This window comes from Notamacropus eugenii, chromosome 5 (genome assembly GCF_028372415.1).
Source record: "Notamacropus eugenii isolate mMacEug1 chromosome 5, mMacEug1.pri_v2, whole genome shotgun sequence".
Lineage (NCBI taxonomy): Eukaryota > Metazoa > Chordata > Mammalia > Diprotodontia > Macropodidae > Notamacropus > Notamacropus eugenii.
The window spans coordinates 450,556,736-450,563,733 of record NC_092876.1 but is presented as its reverse complement, the minus strand read 5'-3'; positions in this window follow the sequence as shown (position 1 = coordinate 450,563,733).

Genomic DNA, 6,998 nt, shown 5'->3' with positions numbered 1-6,998 from the left:
AATTTATGAAATTATTTCATATGCAAGTGTAGAATCACAACATGACTTCTTGAATCAGTTTTTATTAAAATAGGAGCAAGTATTGCTCTTCCATGCAGAGGTCAAAAAATATCCTTATTTATTACAGGACTGGAAGAAAATAATTGCTGCAAAACAAAAATAAGCTGCATTTATTAATTCCAATAGGAGATAGATAGAGACTTTTAAATTTGGGAGTTGCATTTCATATCGCAGATTTTTTCTTCACTATAATCCTGTGAAGTAGGTAGTACAAATAATATTTTCCCCATTTGAAAAGTAGGGGAATTGAGTGCTACCTTCCTGACACCCTCTTTCTCCACAAAGGCCACCAGTTCAGAATGAAGGGCACTTCTAACTCATCAAGCTGCACCCTGCCCCTCTGTCCCCAATCTGTAGTAAATGGCCCACTCTACAGTACTATAAATCTCTGAGTGTAGCTGATCTGACTGATTGTAGAAGGAGTACCTCAAACATTTCTTACTAATTTATAAACATCCAGGCTTCAAGGCTCCCTCGCCACTTCTTTGACCATCAGAAAAGTTCAAGACCTAATATATTCCCTTCTTCCCCCTCTGACTTTCTCTGTTATTCCATTTCCAATTCTTTTTCAAGAATTCATATGAAAATCAAAATTATTATTATGACTATAAAAGGAATCACAATCTACTGTTCTGTAGCTCAATTCAGAATCTCAAAACATTTTTTTATATGTTTTCTGAGAACTATTTCAAATCTACATCTCTGATCCTATGTACATATATTTTCCCCAATAAACTATAAACTCCTTGAAGGTGAGTTCTACTGTTTTCAGTATCTAACAGATTGCTCTACACACAGTAGGTTTTGAAATAAATTCTTACTGAATTAAATAGAATATAATTGAAATTAGTGTCAGAGATGATATGACCCATGAATTGAAAGAAAGTGCTCTTATCTCAGGTCCAGCGTTCTTGTCAGGCTACATCATTGACACACAGTAATACTGATCATTTAGAGAGAAGTGTAATGCTTTTAGGGTTACGTAGAGTGGAACAGCACATGCGACTTTTGCCTTGATCCCTCTGGCCCTGCTTTCAAGAACAGTTGGGGTACACGATTTTTGACTATGGGAAAGGTGACTGGAAGCATAGAGTTTGGGTGAGAGTGCTGCTTACATAGCTAGACCTGGGCTTGAGTGGGAATAAGAGATGTCTGATGGGTAAGAGGCAAGAGGGTCAGGCTGTTCTGTAGAGAAGAGGTTGAGATCAAAGCCCAGGCTGTCAAACACAACCTCAAAAGAAGAGCTAGGGGCAAAGGGCTATGTGAGCATATTTTCAAAAAAAAGTCAGTGGAAGTTCAGAAGTCTCAGTCCAAAGCATTAACAAAATTGGTTTGGTAGAAGACTATGTCTGACCTTGACTTTTTGCTCCACTTGGGAATGATGATTAAAAAAAAAAAAAAAACCACCATGGCACAAGCATTCCAGCACATCTTGCCTCTGTTCTTAGATATGGACAGCATGACACAGCATTAAATAAAGTATGGATGGGAAGATGCACTGTGCAACATTCAACATTGCCTTAAAGAGTCATATGATTAGAATGCCTACTTGGTTGCAATAAGAATTAAATAGTTTTATAAGACAACTTCATTTTTTTCTGTAAGTATTTTCAGTGTCTAGTGAAGACATCTCTTGAGACAGCTAATATCTAAGACTGAAAATAGAAAACTGTGCAAAGAGGTTGTCTTGGTGTTTGTGTACTTAAAAACTATAAAGATCTTGGAAAGTCATACAAAGGATTATTAAAGGCAAGCTGTTTTCCTCTGCTTCCCAAATTTTTTATGTATTTATTTATTCATAGTTTTATTCTTTATTGTGTGTATACATATATACATACGCACATACAATTTAAAAAACTATATTTTAGCATAATTGATATCCTTTGTAATACTATGTATTTTGTTATATGCATTTAAAAACATTGTTCTAAGATGGATCTATAGCATGTTTCCAATTGCCAATTTGATGCTCTGCAACAACCAAAAAATTGATGAACTTCAGTATTAGGTTATTTTTTTGAAACTGAGACCTCAGTTAAAAATGAAAATATGTTGTGAATCTAATCCCAATTTCATGAACATTCAGCATTTAATTTCATGCTTTCTCCAACTTAGCACAATGCCTGTCACATAGTAGGTACTTAATAAATCTTAATTGATTGACAAGTACATTATAATTATAAAGTTAATAATAATGTTAAAATAATGATTATGAAGGAGAAGGAAGAAAAAGAAGAGGAAGATGAGGAGGGACAAGGAAAAGGAGAAATATAATGGTTTTCACTGTTTCTGATAGTCTCTTCACAAAGCACCTTGATAAGCAATACTTCCCGTGTCACCCTATGTATTTACTGCCCCTTTTATACTACAACAAACAATATTGCTTAATAATTCATAGACTAGTTTATACACTTGTACTTATTCCAAGTTAAGCCCCTGGAATTAACCTTTAATAATGGCTACAAATTGACTCCAAAAGGCTGGAAATAGAGATCAAGAAAGACTAATGAAAGTAACTGTTGACTTCTGCAGGTATTTGTGCTTTTACACGACCTTTTCTGTGACTCCTACAGAGAATTGCATAATAATAAAGATGGCAGCAATTAAAAAGTAGCAAGGAACTTCTGGGCTAATTTCAAATTAATGCAATAGGGGAATAGAAGTAGTTGATGATGGTGGTTAGTAGGGAAACACCAGTTGCTTTTCAAGAGCACATTGGTCACAGCAACCTACTCTACCTCTTAATACCTTAAAATCTTCTTAGAATGTAACTCTAAGAAGGCTTTGATATATAAAATAATTGGTAAGAAGTTTGACTTGATGGTCTAAGTAAAAGCAAGGCATTTCATTTGGACTTTCTGGAATAGCATAATAAGGTGTACTGTGTGAGTCAATCTCATCTATTAAATACATCCCTGGAGTTGGGAACATCTGGGTATTAATCCTTCCACTGATATGTAAGAGGCAACTAGGTGGTACAGATGATAAAGTACTGAATTTGGCATCAGGAAGATTTGAGGTAAAATCTGACCTCAGACACTTAACTAGCTATATTAGCCTGGCTATCACTTAGCATTTGGTTGACTCAGTTTCCTCTGTAAAATGCAGATGATAATTTGTTGTTCTTTGATCATTTCAGTTATGTCTCACTCTTCCTCACTTCATTTGAGGTTTTCTTGGCAAAGACACTGAAGTGATTCACCATTTCTTTCTTTAGCTCATTTTGCAAACAAAGAACAGAAGCAAATAAGGTTTGGTGTCTTCCCCAGGGTCAACCACTTCATAATGAATTTGGGTGCTGAGAACAACATGTGAAATGATGTGAGTCACCTAGTAAGTGTCTGAGGTCATATTTGAACTCATGAAGATGAATTTTCCTCATTCTGAGCCCAGTGCTCTGTACTACATAGATGCTCTATAGATATTAATAACACCTACCTAACATGGTCATTGTGAGGACAAAGGGAGATAATGTCTATAAAGCATTTTGTAAATGTTGAACTACTATATCAATTAATTATTTTTATTCTGATTATGATTATTTTTAATCTAACTGTTTGACTATGGAAAGTCATTTCTTCTTTCATTCATTCAATGGCTGTATGCAATGTTGCCTCATTTGCATGAATAGTGAATCTTTCTAAAGCATTGTTCCCTACTTGATGAAATAAAAGTACCAGACTTGTTCCTCTTATCTTTCACCTTCCTGAGGACAATAAAATCTCCTTTTCAGGATTTCTTCCAGTTCATCAATCATGTATCCTTTGAACATTTACACTATGTCTAGAACTCTGCCAAGATCTTCAAAAGAATTAAAAGAAGTATAACACCTTTCCCTCTCTTTTTGAAAAGTTTGTAATCTGAGGAGGAAAATAAAAAGGGTCACATATGTGAAACAATTAGTGTTATTAAACTTGGATTTTGTGATAAAATCACAAGTGCTTCAGCTTTTCATGGAAAAGATGGTTAAATGTGGCCTGGGAAAGGGAGGGGATATTTCATGGGGCAAGTTTGTATAAGGAAGAAAAGAGGTGTGTCCCTAAAATAAGTTGCATGCTGCTATAAGATGGGGAATGGTTAGAAAAATTCTCATTGAAGCACATGGCTACATTTCACCTGCCATTTTGTGCCAAACCACTTGTCGTGACATATTCACGAAACAGAGATAAAGAGTAGACAACCATTCTGATCATAATTATATTTAGGAAGATTACAGAGCTGCACTTGACTAAAACTGTTTTCTTGAATCATTTTCAGAACTGAAATGTTTTTTTTTTTCAATCTTTGTATTGAGACACTTCTAGAAGTGTCAATTGTTTTGAGACTGTCCTGTGGCATAAGCAAGGCTCTCTCAGGAGGACATAAGGGTTGTCCTGTTGACCTTTGCTTTTTACAACTGACCTCACAGTACCTTATTCCCCCACTGTAGGAGCAGCTGTCAATAGGTTAACCCTTGTTTGGGTTCCCAGTTTATGTCTAAAGAAAAGCCTGTGGGTAAACCAGAAACATCAAGGAAAACCACTTCATAATGAGTTTGGGTGCTGAGCATAACATACTAAATGGTGTGAGTTAATTCAATGCAAAGTTTTATTACAAGTAATAAGGAAGAGGAAGGGAGACAAAGAAGGGACCCAATATACAATTCAGATATACACTGTAATCGACCATAAATTATATAAGAGCAATGAGATAAATTACATAAGAGCAATCAATATAAGAGACACTGATTGATTCAGAGAAAGAAGGTGTTTCAGCAGGAAGGGGTACTTCTGCTGGAGGAGAGGGGTGCTTCAGTGGGAATGAATGCCTTTCCTGTTGGAGGGGAGGTTGTGATTTAAAGTCCCTTTCTGGCAGTGGGGTTCTTATGCAGTGATTTTGGAAGGCTTCTCTGGAGCTGGCTGAGATGCCTATCAGGGGTAAGTGCAAAATATCATTTTGAAGGTTTGTTAACAGGGAGAAACAAAATCAAGCTAGTGGTAGACAAATTACTATTAAGGGGAAACAGTGGTATTCATCTTCAAAAGCAATATTGTCAGTATTTTTCTATGAGTATGCTCTATAAACTTATAGCCTTTCTTAAGGGGAGACTATCATGATGCACTCCAAAACATCACATTTAATCTTATGACAATGGTTGTTATAAACTACAGCCTTCCTTAAAAGGAAACAGCCATGGTGGTGTTAAGACCACCAGGCCAAATCTCATAACATTGAAATATTATTTTTTTTCTCTAATCAAATTGCAAATAGATAGGAGTCAGAGTATGTATACAGGGTAAATTGGCATGCATTATAATGGAATGTGTCATTTTCAGGCATGATACCCATTCAAAGTCATATTTTGAAGAATGATCTAGTCAAACTCTCTGCCTGATTCATCATTATAGTCTGTGATGTTCATGGTTTTATAGTTTATCTCCGTTTAGATATTTCTAGTGATAGAAGCACTATGAATGGAATAAAGTACTGGATTTCACGTGGTAATTTGAACATAACTGCAGGAATTTTCATTAATGTTGATGAAGATGAACATTCAGATTATTATTATTTTCATTACTATTATGCTTATAATAATTGTTACATGACACTTCATGATTTATAATTTCTTCTACCATATTTGTATTAGATTTGGTATCAATTTTTTGGATTTTGGTTAAGTCTTCCAATGTCTTAGCAGTTTTTCTTGGATTTGTGTCTTCTAGAAATTTTGGAAGCATGTCTTCTATGCAATTTTCTGAGTCATTAATAAAAATGTCAAACACCACAATGGACAAAGTGCTGCAGCACTCCAGTTTAATAATAGAAATAGTTCACTTATGCATTACACTTTCTGGTTTGCAAATACTTTACTCACAACACCCCTATGAGAAAATTATTTCAAGTATTATTATCTCATTTTAGAGAGGATGAAAAAGAGAATCAGCTCTATTTAAATGATTTGCCCAAGGCCTAGTAATTAGCAAGTATGAGAATCAGGGATTCAAACCTAGTTGTATGCTAAGTTCAAGTTCTCCAATTTTCCATTCATTGCTTCCCTCTCTGCACAAGTCAATATTCTATTTGTTTGCCATCCAGGAATCCATACTCTTTAGGTTCATTTAGAACAATTCTGAATGTGCTTACCGTAATCTATCTTGCCTATATCTCTCCATCTTGTCCGCAAGGACATCATGTGCAACTTTGGCAGGCATTTTGGTGAAATTCAGATACATTGGTGTACAGTCCCGATCCCCTGATTTAGTATTTCAATAGATTTGTTTTTAAATAGAAAAAAATATAAATATTTCTTTGATGTGACATTCTTGGTGAAAAAGATTTGTATCATATTTTTAAACTTTGCCCCAAAATCTGTGAATCTAGGATTAGAATTTATTTGTTTTGTTTTTTCCCTCTATGTAAATATATTTTTGCTCCTTTTATGTCTTTCAATTTCAATTTCAGAAAGTATTTATTGAGTATATACAGTTTACCCCACTCTGTGCTTAGTAGAGGCAGTAAAGGCAGGCCTTGACTTCAAATAACTTGCATTACTGAGGAGACCCAGCTTATACACAGATGATCAGATTAGACATACATGCTCACATATATAAAATATAAAGTATTATTGGGGATTTCATATAAATGTGCTGAAGTTAGTATTCAAATAAATGCTTTCAATAGTCTTCCCAGAACCAGGTGTCTCACATTATAGCCTAAAATATGAAATCATTCTGACAGCCACAATCTCAGGTGATTTGATTTTTCTAGGAGGACAAATAGGCATCTCTAAAGTTCATAACATGGCCTATTTAATTTGGCAAATGGTGCAAAAAATGTGGCAAAAAGAATACTTGATTAAGGAATCAAGGTTTTAACTTTTCCTTCCCTATGAAGGAAGACTAAAGAACACATATTCATAGTGGCTTCTCTTTGCCCTGGAGGCACGTGAGTATTCCCTT